Consider the following 13,592-nt stretch of genomic DNA (forward strand, 5'->3'; position numbering starts at 1 on the left):
TCTTTTGTTTAAGGTCAAAACTATTTATGAGTCATATTTATTATGGTCATGCATGGAAAAATGTTGTAATTATTTTTCTTTCTCTCAAAATTAGTAGATTTGACGTTGTTACATGGATATATACAACATAGAAAATGAACATTTACTCTAAAAAAAATCACATAGAATTCACATGCTTTGGTATGGTTCAAAATGATATCATGTGAAGAAGTTTCATCATTGCTTTTATATCATGACTTTCGATGTAGTTAAGAGTTTATGTGCAGTTGCATTTTTCTCTATGTGCTGCAGTATGAATTCGTTGGTCATTAGCGAAGCTGCATGTTGTGGGATGCAGATAAATGAACTGCAAATGGTTACACCTTGCAGCCTGAGATATTTCATCAGGTATGGAGGACGATGTTTTTCTATGTTCAGATGCATTTTCTATGGTATGGATGGTAAGTCGGCGGTTAATGTAATCTTGTGCCTTCATTGTGTTGTATATTAACCTTATAATGAACTTTGTATTTTATTCTCTTCATATACAAGGCAATAACTCATATTCGTTAATCCACCTACTTTATTTGGGTGATAAGTTCACTCTTTTAATCTTAGCTAAAGGAAGATATAGGGTGTGGTTTTGTTAATGGCGGTGGATGATTTGGATGAAAGTATGTATCTTGGGATTTTTTTTGCTTGCTTGCAGTTGTTTAGGCCAACACTGAAGAAGTTTTTGTAGAATGAGATTCTTATTAGATTCTTATACCAAAATGTTTCTCCGTTTATGGTAGGTAATAAACGTGGTCCAACTAGTAGCTGATAAAATGTCATTGTATATATGCTTTTATCGATTTCTGCTACAATAATGAGGGAATCTAGAGGATCGAGGCCAATTGATCTGAGGTTTGTACAACTTGATGCAAAAATTATCTTAACACACAAATTTAACCCTCTTTTATCAATTGTAGTAAAGAATGTAAGTAGGGATCGTTCTAGGCCGGAGATTATGAGGGATTGCTAAAACACTTGAAACTGACTTAAAAACGTAAAATTAAGTTTAAAACACCAAACTAGACTCAAAAGATGCAATACAAACTAAAAAGACTCAAAACTAGTTTAAAAGACTCAAAACTGCTTAAAACAATGAATTAGACTCTAAACTGACTCTAGGGATGGTTTTGGACGAAATTAGGTTCTAACTTGACTCAAGACACTTAAAAACACAAATCAAAATAGATTTTGACTAATAAAACACTTTAAAGTAAAGGGGGATTTGATTTTGACGAATTTGAAAACAAAACAAACAGATTGTAAACTAAAACAGATTTTGGACGAATTTGGGTAAACTATGGATAATGGGCTAGCTAGAGGGTTCTTCTCCACACATGACACACTTGCACATAAACCAATTTTCAGTTGTTCTTTCGATAAATCATGAAACTCAACACCCCAGGTTAATTAAGTCCGCTTAAATTAACCTTCAAGTTCTCCTTAAGTTATTGAATTGGATGGGAAAGCGCATACAACAATTCAAGCATTCTTCAAAAGTCCTTTATGTGAACAGCACAATAAAGATACAATCAAAGATCATTAAGCATTATGAAAACTATAAGTATTGACGAGGCATTTGTTACTATGATGAGCATGAAACTCCTGCCAAGAATTCATTTAACGCGATCGTTTATAAGCGATCTCCACTACTTGTGAATATAAGTTTGTAACTATTAGGTGAAACTCCCTTATACTCTAGCATCATATTCATGCATGCAAACTAAGTGTGCACTCTTAATAAACATACATGAATAAGTTATCAATCAAGCAGTTAAACAAATTGAATTCATAACTTATGAAATCACAACTGAAGGTAATCAATTCATATTGCAAGTATGTTCATGGCTTTGAATTCCCCCTAGCTAAGGGGGGTTTAGCTCCTCATACTCACAAAGCCAAGATAAACAAATTTAGATATTCAAAACAAAGAATGAAAACACCTAAAAACACTCCAACAATCCAACTTGAATGGCAAGCACGTCCAAGGGTCCTCCTTCTTCTCTTTGTTGCGGCTATGCACTTATGCTCCTATCATTTTTCAATTCGCCTAAGTCCATAGATGCATAGATTGAATAAGGCATGATATTTATAGATGCACCTAAGTCTACCATGGCCGATTCAAAATGAGTATTACCAATTACACAAGGAATGGTAAAACTTCCCGGATCCTTGCATTTAGTGGGCAGTTTACGTTGTAAAACAGCTGAGACATTTTCACTTACCTTGACAACCTCCTTGCTCGAAATTCTCTTCCTAGTTGTGCAAAGTTCTTTTAAAAATTTGGCATACTTTGGAACTTGCTTAATTGCATCCAAAAGTGGTATATTAACTTGAACTTTTCTAAACGTTTCCAAAATATCCTTTTCAGCCTCCTCCTTCTTTGATTGCATAAACCTATAAGGAAAGGGTACATTTGGAGGAACAACTTTAGAATTAATCAAAATTGGAACTTCATTACCTTTGTTGGCCGAATTGAATGGTTTAGGAGCTTTTGAGGCCTGCGTCAAAGGTCTTTCCACCCTTGCTTGTTGGAAATATGCCCTGAAAGTCAATCTTTGGAAGAAATCTTTCAGGACAAATGAATCGATGTATGGATGATTCTTATACATCAAATGGCAAAGCTACTAATTAGGACTATCTCAATTAACGATATATGTCCTGAATAGTGAATCCATGGACAATGGATCGATTGAAGAAGTAATCTAATCATGTTCGACTACAGAGACCTTCTTCACATAACCATTATGTCCAAAAGGTTCCTGGTCGTTGGATTGTCGGAGGGATACTGACAATGCTTAGACCGGTACATACTGTGTCCGCTTCAATTGGAAGGATGGAAAGTCTCATCCCATTCGTGTTGTGACACTAAGACAAGTATGTAGGTGCTCATTAAGGGAATGAGTTCACTGAACACAATCAAATCAGAGTACTTGCATGGAGGTCTACTCACATGTCAAGCAAGTAACTCAAATGGTTGGAATAATGTAAGTAATCCTTTGACCTGAGGCATCGTCGTTGTCTTGTGGTTAAGTACTTAATCTTTGATTATGTCAACGTCACTCTTATAGAATGTCAACGGCATAGTTGGGGTTAAGCCACTTAGTCATGAAGGCAAGTGTATGTGCAACAAGGAATCTCTAATCCTCGATAAGAGAGGAAGAATACTCTAAGATATGATTCGGGAATCTTCGGCCGAAGTATCGAGCGTAATAAAGGAAAGCGTTCCTATACGACTCAATTGGATCATATAAGAAGGAATAATCACATTAGGGGTTTGACATGATATATCCATACCCTAATGATGTGATTGAGAGTATTGTATTAGAGAAGGATTGAATTACATTGTAATTCCAACTGACTAGGTTCTTCGAATAAACTTCTACATTAGCTTGGGTAGCTATGACATATGGTTAGATGTCACTCATAGCTTGTGAGTTCTTCTAGATGATTAAATGTAGTCGTCAAAGAAGAAAGGTGAATTAAAATGAAGTTTTAATTCACTAAGTGATTGAATTAAATATAAGCAATTGGATTGATGCCAATCACCTCACTGCCTTGCTAATTAGAACCTAAAAGATTGTTCACACAACACTATTGTAGTGAGTAACTAATGGATGATGGAAACAATTAATTGGATTAATTATGTGTTGTGATTAATTTAGAAAAGTCTAGAGAAATCATAAAAGCGATAAAGATCGTTTTGGGCTTAAAGAAACGTTCGGGTTTAATTAGGCCCATTGGGCCTAAACCCATTGGGCTTTTATTCAAGCATTGGATGACTTGAAATAATAAAAGCCCAAAGCCCAAAAACAACACAAGAGGGCCGGCCATATTATGTGGGTTTTGGAGAGATATTTAGTCAAGTGTTGACTAGGTTTTCTTTTTGTCTATATAAGCAACTTTATAAGATATTGTTCATTAGGGTTTTTGTGTGTTAAAACAACAAAGAGGCAAAAGAAAAATAGCTCTCTAAACTACACAAAGGCCGGCCACCAAAGGGGGTTTTTACTAACATCTCTTACACCCTTTTGGTTATTCCTTCATCCTTCTCACTACACTAGTGGGTGAGAATCTTTAGAGGTTTCCTACTTTGGGAACTTGAAGAGAACCTAGGAGCACTCATTGTAACAAAGTGGAGGAGGCAAGGAAGGAAGCTAGGCTCAAGGATTTCAAGGAGCAAAGGGCTTGGAGGTGGTCCATCCTTGGTCTCAAGTCTAGATCAAGAGGTATAAGACTAACCTTCACTTTGTTCTTGATTCTTTAAAATGTTTTGATGCATTATATATAAACCTATGAACCTTGAAGGGGATTTGCATGACTATAGCTTTGATAATATGTTTTAAATGCTTCCGCTGCTTTCGTATATTAAATTTGATTTGAATATGCATGATAGTCATTATGAAATCCCATTCTAGAAATCTCATAAATTTCCCTTCATTGCTGTGGGGGTGCTTTGCTCCTCCTCTTCAATTATCAACTCTTCAACCTCATTGGAACGTGATTTGGAAGATTGGGGATCAGATCCAACTTGTTTTCCATTTCGCAAACTCATGGCCTTGGCAGATTCGAATCCTCCCTTCGGGTTGACAACGGTTGAACTAGGCAACTTACCTTACTCTCTGAATTGTCCTACAAACTCCGTAATATGCCCAATTTGCTTCTCCATTTGGTCCACCCTTTTGTCTTGGTTTTGCATTGCTTTGGCTTGATTTTCTTACCCCTGAGACAAATTGGTGAGTAACTTAAGAAGTGTCTCATTATCTAAAGATCTACCTAAGGTATTTTGGGCAGGTTGTTGTGGGGCTTTTGTTGGTGCGTATTGCTTGGTATAAAAGCCCGAAGGTTACTGCCTAAAGCCTCCTTGTTATTGGGGTTGTTGGGGCTCTCTCCACCTGAAATTTGGATGTCCAACCTGGATTGTACATATTAGAATATGGATCGTTCCTTGGCTAGTTTTGGCCTTGAAATCAAATTGCATTGGCACTTTCCCATCCACCATTTTCAATCAATTACGGGCACTTTTCAGAGGCATGTCCTTGGATAAAGTACACACCACATACACTTGGTTCTTTCATCCTCATTCCTTCGGCCATCTGAGACCCAATGGAAGTAAGATTAGTTAATTGCGATTGAATGTCAGATGTGGAACTTACCTCATTCACTTGCTGCCGTGGGGTGTCCCTTTGACCAACGCCTTCATATTGTTGAGCATTCAATGCTCGGTTAGCAATTAAGGTCTTGGCAGCTATGGATGTTTTGTCCACCAAAGCTCCTCTCGCTGAGGCGTCTAGCATTTGGTGTTCAATTGGTAGAAGCCCTTCGTAGAAATATTGAAAAAGAAGTTCCTCCTTCATCTGGTGCTGTGGACATGAAGCAACAAGGGTTTTAAAACGCTCATAGTAAGTGGGAAATGATTCACCTTGGTTTTGCTGAATGCCACTAATCCTTTTGCGTAGTAGAATGACTCGAGAAGTTGGGAAAAACTTCTCAAAAAATGCCCGTTTCATACTCTCTCATGATGTGACAGTTCCGGGGGCTAGCTCATATAACCAATCTTTAGCCTTTTCTAAGAGAGAAAAGGGAAAAGCCTTCATTTTCATAATGCTCCCATCAACGTTCACAAGGGTCATGCTCGAGCAAACAACCGCAAACTCCTTCAAGTGTTTATTAGGATCTTTTATGGACATCCCGTGGAACTTAGGAATGTGATGCAACAAACTTGATTTCAATTCGAACTCGTCTGTCTTCCCTAGGGCAGCCATGGGGTATTGGATGCATAGGGGAGCAGCATTGTCCAATCCTGAAGTGGAAAGCTCCTTGATTGTTCGATTGTCCGCTGCCATGTTGGGATCTTCCTCTACAACCTGTGTCGTAGGCTACTCTTGCTCTTCTACTTTGTCTTCTCCAAGATTTGGTGCAGGTTGAGATGGTTGGGGTTCTTGTTGATTCCTTGCTCGTCTCAAAGTTCGTTCAAAATCGTCGTCAAAGTCACGGATGTGCTTATGAATAGGTTGAGAACTTCGAGTCATAAACCACCTAAAACAAGAAAACAAGTAAAGTCAGCAACTAGGAACAAAAACACATGAAAATAAACAAAAAGAAATAACAAGGGATTAGCAAAATTGCTAATCCCTGGCAACGGCGCCAAAAATTTGATGCAAAAATTATCTTAACACACAAATTTAACCCTCTTTTATCAATTGTAATAAAGAATGTAAGTAGGGATCATTCTAGGCCGGGGATTATGAGGGATTGCAAAAACACTAGAAACTGACTTAAAAACGTAAAATTAGGTTTAAAACATCAAACTAGACTCAAAAGATGCAATACAAACTAAAAAGACTCAAAACTAGTTTAAAAGACTCAAAACTGCTTAAAACAATGAATTAGACTCTAAACTGACTCTAGGGATGGTTTTGGACGAAATTAGGTTCTAACTTGACTCAAGACACTTAAAAACACAAATCAAAATAGATTTTGACTAATAAAACACTTTAAAGTAAAGGGGGATTTGATTTTGATGAATTTGAAAACAAAACAAACAGATTGTAAACTAAAACAGATTTTGGACGAATTTGGGTAAACTATGGATGATGGGCTAGCTAGAGGGTTCTTCTCCACACATGACACACTTGCACATAAACCAATTTTCAGTTGTTCTTTCGATAAATCATGAAACTCAACACCCCAGGTTAATTAAGTCCGCTTAAATTAACCTTCAAGTTCTCCTTAAGTTATTGAATTAGATAGGAAAGCGCATACAACAATTCAAGCATTCTTCAAAAGTCCTTTACGTGAATAGCACAATAAAGATAAAATCAAAGATCATTAAGCATTATGAAAACTATAAGTATTGACGAGGCATTTGTTACTATGATGAGCATGAAACTCCTGCCAAGAATTCATTTAACGCGATCGTTTATAAGCGACCTCCACTACTTGTGAATATAAGTTTGTAACTATTAGGTGAAACTCCCTTGTACTCTAGCATCATATTCATGCATATAAACTAAGTGTGCACTCTTAATAAACATACACGAATAAGTTATCAATCAAGCAGTTAAACAAATTGAATTTACAACTTATGAAATCACAACTGAAGGTAAACAATTCATATTGCAAGTATGTTCATGGCTTTGAATTCCCCCCTAGCTAAGTGGGGTTTAGCTCCTCATACTCACAAAGCCAAGATAAACAAATTTAGATATTGAAAACAAAGAATGAAAACACCTATAAACGCTCCAACAATCCAACTTGAATGGCAAGCACGTCCAAGGGTCCTCCTTCTTCTCTTTGTTGCGGCACAAGGTGTGGTTTTATGGATGAGTGGTAAATTATGGTGGTGGATGGATATAGGTAGTTATGGTGAAGGGTGGATGGGTGGATTGTGTTCTCTCGGCCAAGGAATGAAAGTGTAAGTGTATGGAGTTGTGAGATGTGAATGTAGTTTCTTTTGATGGATCTTTTCCTCCCATTCTTATGGTGAAGGGTGGATGTATTTATAGGCTAGGGAGAGGACCACCATCTAATTAAGGTGGTAGTGGTGTATGTTGTGGTAATGAGTGGATATAATGGATGTAATGGGTGAATGTTTGGTAATGAGTGGATGTAATGGGTGTAGTGGGTGAGTGTTGTGGTAATGAGTGGATGTAATGGGTGTAGTGAGTGAATGTTTGGTAATGAGTGGATGTAATGGGTGTAGTGGATGAGTGTTTGTGTGGATGTAATGGGTGTAGTGGATGAGTGTTTGGTAATGAGTGGATGTAATGGGTGTAGTGGATAAGTGTTTGGTAATGAGTGGATGTAATGGGTGTAGTGGATGGATGTTTGTAGTTGTTGGTCAACACACTTGCAAACACATGCTGATTTCTAGCCTTCTAATCTTCAAAAACATCCATCCTCATGTCTCCATGCTTGCACTATCCAATCTTGGCCCAAAAATGCTCCAAAATGCTCCAAATAGCACTTTGTTGCCAACTTTGTTATTTGAACCTACAAACACACGAAATAGCTTAAAGTACTAAAATAACTAGAATTAAACTAAGTAAATGCCAAGAAACAAGCTAACTAAGTTGCATAAATATGCTCCTATCACAACTCTATCATTTTCTTTCTTTCTGTGAATTTCTTGAAATTGACGACGTACGTTCTGATTCTTGCTGTGTTTGGGAGTGTTGGAGATATGCCATGAAAGTCAATCTTTGGAAGAAACCTTTCAGGACAATGAATGGATGTATGGATGATTCTTATACATCAAATGGCAAAGATACTAATTAGGACTATCTCTATAAACAATATATGTCATAAATAGTGAATCCATGGACAATGGATTGATGGAAGAAGTAATCTAATGATGTTAGACTACAGAGACCTTCTTCCCATAACCATCATGTCCAAAAAGGTTCTTGGTCATAAGATTGTCGGAGGGATACTGACAATACGTAGATCGGTACATACTATGTCCGCTTCAATTAGAATGATAGAAAGTCTCATCTCATTCGTGTAGTGACACTAAGACAAGTATGTAGGTGCTCATTAAGGGAATAAGTTCACTGAACACAATCGAACGAGAGTACTTGCATGGAGGTCTACTCACATGTCAAGCAAGTAACTCTAATGGTTGGAATAGTGTAAGTAGTCCTTTGACCTAAGGCATCATCGTTGTCTTGTGGTTAAGTACTTGATCTTTGATTATGTCAAAGTCACTCCATCCGCGGGTGTCCACGGCATAGTCGGGGTTAAGCCACTTAGTCATGAAGGCAAGTGAATGTTCAACAAGGAATCTCTAATCCTCGTTATGAGAGGATGAATACTCTAAGATATGATTCGGGAATCTTCGGCCAAAGTATCGAGCGTAATAAAGGAAAGCGTTCCTATACGACTCAATTGAATCATATAACATGGAATAATCACATTAGGGGTTTGACATATTATATCCATACCCTAGTGATGTGATTGAGAGTATTGTTTTAGAGAAGGATCAAATTGCATTGTAATTCCAACTGAATAGGTTCTCCGAACAACTTCTACATTAGCTTGGGTAGCCATGATATATGGTTAGATGTCACTCATGGCTTGGGAGTTCTTCTAGATGATTAAATGTAGTCATCAAAGAAGAAGGTGAATTAAAAGTAAGTTTTAATTCACTAAGTGATTGGATTAAATATAATCAATTGGATTGGTGACAATCACCTCACTGCCTTGCTAATTAGAACCTAAAACGATTGTTCACCAATACACTCTTGTAGTGAGTAACTAATGGATGATGGAAATAATTAATTGGATTAATTAAGTGTTGTGATTAATTAGAAAGTCTAAAGAAATCATAAAAGCGATAAAAGATCGTTTTGGGCTTAAAGAAACGTTCGGGTTTAATTGGGCCCATTGAGCCTAAACCCATTGGGCTTTTATTCAAGCATTGGATGACTTGAAATAAATAAAAGCCCAAAAGCCCAAACAACACTAAGGGGGCCGGCCATATAGAGTGAAAAGGAGAGATAGGAAGTCAAGTTGTTGGCTAGGTTTCTTTGTGTTATAAAAGGAACTTTATAGTGAAAAAGTTGATTAGGGTTTTGTGTGTTGTTTTTCACAAAAAGAAGAAACCATCTCTCTCTCTCAAAACTCACACAAGGCCGGCCACCATAAGGGTGATTTAGCTAATCATTTTCTCACCCTTTTGGTTATTCCTTCATCTTTCTCACTACACTAGTGGGTGAGGATCTTTAGAGGTTTTCAATTTTGGAAACTTGAAGAGAACCTAGGAGCACTCATTCTAAACAAAGTGGAGGAGGCAAGGAAGGAGGCTAGGCTCAAGGAGTTCAAGGAACAAAGGTCTTGGAAGTGGTCCATCCTTGGTCTAAGATCTAGATCAAGAGGTATAAAACTACTCCTAAACTTTGTTCTTTTATATGAATTTGTTTTTGATGCATCTTACATAAACCTATGCATCTTGAAGGGGATTTGCATGACTAGAGCTTTGATATTATTTGATAACATGCTTCCGTTGCTTATCGGATCATATTTATATATATTTTTACTTCAAATTTACCCGTCTTTTCTTAGTTAGTTCTTTATATTTTGAGCTATTTACGTTATTTTTGTGTTTATAGGATTTGTTATGCAAAGAAAATAAAAATGGCACAAATGAGTTTTAAATAATAAACAGAATAGTTACTTCGAACATTATGATTTTTTTTAGATCAATTAATTTAGTTTATTCATTGCGATTATAATTGAACTAAATCTCTGTCCTTAAATCTATGCAGAATGTATATATGCATCACGGTATTGATTTTTCCAATATCTGTTTACCAAGCATGGCTTTTCAATTAGACAACAAAAGAATCCACAGCCAAAGGAGGAGAAGATGCGGGGAGTGTGAAGCATGGAAGAGATATAATAAAATAAGAGAGCAGCTGCTTTGGCAGCTGGCAAAGCATGAAGAGAAAGGGCAGGACGTGAGAGGCTAGCAGCGAAAAAGGCTGAATCCAAGGACAGGAGGAAAAATAGGATATACGGGATTGGCAAAAGGAGAGAGGGCTGCCTTTGGGCAGCTTGAAAGCAGCATGGGAGAGAGACAGCTAGACAAATAAAGGGAGCTGCCCTTTGGGCAGCGTGAGAGGTCAAAAGAGGCTGCCAGAAGAGTAAGAAAAGAAAGAAGTGGCAGACAAGAAGAAGAGGAGGAATAAAAAAATGGAAGATGCCCAAGGCAGCACGGAGAGGGCAGCATGAGTAGCTTGGGAGCTGGACAAAGAAAGGATAGAAAAATAAAAAAAAAGAAGAAAGAAACGTGGCAGCGTGAAGCTGCGGGGAGTTCAGGGAATAAAAGCAGAAGGAAAGACAGGCAGCTTGGGGGGGATTGGTGGAAGTCAGAGAGCTGCCTTTGGCAGCGTGCAGCAGAGGACTGAAGAGAAGGAGCTGCCTTGCGGCAGCAGAATCAGGAGGTCAGAGCGCGGAAAGAAAACAGAGAGACAGAGGCAATGGGCAGGCATGGCAAGAGAGGGCAGACTGGATCAGAAAGGGAAGTCAGACAGACAGAAGCAGCAAGCACTCTCATCTCTCTCGGTTAAATCTTTCCAAACTTATATTTTATTTTTGTTTTAATAATGTGTAATTAAATTTATTTTGGCTAGAGGTTAATTCAAAACCATGAATATATTTGTAATATGAATTGATTACCTTCGGTTGTGATTTCTGAGTTGTGATTTAATTTGCTTAACTGCTTGATAGATAACTTATTTTTGTATGTCGATTAAGGATGCATACTTAATTTACATGCATGAATTTGATGCTAGAATATAAGTGAATTTCACCTAATCGTTATGAACTTATATTCACACGTAGTAAAGGTTGCTAGTCACAATCACGTTAAGTAAATTCTTGGCATAAGTTTCATGCAAATCATAGTAACGAGTGCCTCGTCAATGCTTATGTTTTTCATAGAACTTAATGATTCTTGCTTGTATCTCTATTATGCAATTCATGTAGGGAACTTGTAGGGAATGTTTTGGGTTGTCGTATGCAATCATCCAACCCAATAACTTGTGGAAAAACTGAGGGTTAATTAGTGCAATTCACGGTTAATTTGGGGCGTTGAGATTTACAATTTATTGAAAGAACAACTGAAAATCAATTTAGGTTGCATATGTGTCATGTGTGGAGAATAACCCTCTAGCTAGTCCGTCATTTATCATTTTACCTTAATTTCATGTTTTTGTCAATTCTGTAATTTAATTAAGTTTAATTTACTTTTCATCAAAACCAAACACCCATCCATTATTAAATTATATTTTTTTTGTTAGTTTTCTTTATTGTTAGTCTTTTAATTTAATTTTCGTCCATTTCAGTTCCTAGTGTCTAATTTGATTGTTTTCATTATTTTAAGTCATTCTAAGTGTGTTTCGAGTTATTAGAGTTTTTAGCCTAGTTTTGTGTCATTGAGTCTTGTTTAATATTTTTAAATTAATTTAGAATAGATTAGCAATCCCTCCTAATCCCCGGCCTAGAACGATACCCTACTTACATCTATACTACAATTGTCAAAAAGAGGGTTTAATTTGTGTGTCAAGTAATTCTCGCATCAAATTTTGGCGCCGTTGCCGGGGATTAGTAACTTTGCTAATCCTTTTATTTTTGTTTTTGTTATGTTTATATTGGTGTTTGTGTATTTTACTTTTGATATTTGATTTATTTTTCTTTCTTTGATTTTAGGTTCAAATGGAGCCGAGGGAAATTTAAAGGAAAGATGCGTCCGGCTAAAGACGTTAAATCAAGCGCTTCTTGGGAGGCAACCCAAACATTCAACGAAGGGAAACTTTGGAATCGCTAACCCAATCAGATTTGCATTTTTACACCCTTATCTTTAATGCTTTCATTTTGTCTTGTTTAGTTAGTTGTGTTATTTGTTTGATTTCTGTGAGTTTGTGTTATTTAGTTTAAGTGTGGGGAAAGGTTAACCAAAGTCTTTCTACTTTAATTTACATATAAAAAAAATATATATAAAAATAAAAATAAAAATAAAAATAAAAATAAAAATAAAAATAAAAAAAGAAAAAAAAGATAAAATTTAAAATTAATGATAAAAAAAAAAAAAGTACAAATATTTTACAATGATGTAAACTAATAGTATTCATTGGTCGGGTGGTGCTTCAGTAGTAGGCGGGGCTTCAGCAGTCGGCGGGGCCACGGAAGGAGGAGGCGGCAGAGGTTGATCAGTTGGAGCTTCACTACGCGGTGCCGCTCCAGAAGACGAAGGCAGATGTTGTTGGAACAAACCCACAAACCTCTGATGATCAAGTAAAATTTGACCATCGGTGTCCTGCATCTGGTCAATCTTCCTCTTCATGCTGGTGGCATAGCTGTGTGCGAGCTTGTGCAATTCCTTATTCTCATGCTTGAGCCCTTTAATCTCTTGCTTGAGACTCTGTATTTCAGCCACCAAGGATTCAACGTGACGGGTTCGGGCATATAGGCGTTGGGCCATGTTGGATACGGAACCCGCACACTGCACACTGAGAGCCAGAGACTCCTTGACCGCCAATTCATCAGACCGCCTTGCGAGCAGTCTGTTATCTCTGGGAGTGACAAGGTTTCGGGCCACCACCGCAGCGGTTATGTCATTTTTCATCATCGAATCCCCCACGGTAAGGGGACCGGTTGGGAATATGAAAGATGGGCGCCATATGTTGTCTGGTGAAGGCGGAGCTGCCTCTTCACCACGGTTCAAGTCAAAACGACGATCGGAAGGGCCAGACATTTTTCAGAGGTGGTGAAGAAAGAAGAGAGTTGGACTGATCAAGATTAAACAAGTGCAAGATGGGAGTGTTTACTAGAGGGAGCTCAAGTGTGTTGTGGAACAAAATTAACGCCTCTATAAAAAGGAAGAAATCAAAGAGGCGCTCCTCAGAGAAGCGTCCTCTCGCAAATCGAAGAGTCGGGGCTCCGTTCTCAAACGTCTGATTCTTTTCTCAAAAGAGGAGTTTCCTTTCTCAAAAGCCGGATTCTTTTCTCAAAAGAGGCGTTTCATTTCTTAAAGGCTGGGCTTGCTCAGAAACCACGAG

The 13,592-nt window shown here is 37.5% G+C and overlaps 1 long non-coding RNA gene across 1 annotated transcript; it reads left to right on the forward strand.

Moving 5' to 3' along the window:
• Positions 1–283: 283 nt before the first annotated feature.
• LOC114825529 (uncharacterized) lies at positions 284–888 on the forward strand. Its single transcript, XR_003774287.2, has 3 exons — positions 284–387; positions 598–653; positions 774–888. It is a non-coding gene; the product is annotated as an uncharacterized lncRNA (long non-coding RNA).
• Positions 889–13,592: the final 12,704 nt, after the last annotated feature.

Source organism: Malus domestica, chromosome 06 (assembly GCF_042453785.1).
Source record: "Malus domestica chromosome 06, GDT2T_hap1".
NCBI lineage: Eukaryota > Viridiplantae > Streptophyta > Magnoliopsida > Rosales > Rosaceae > Malus > Malus domestica.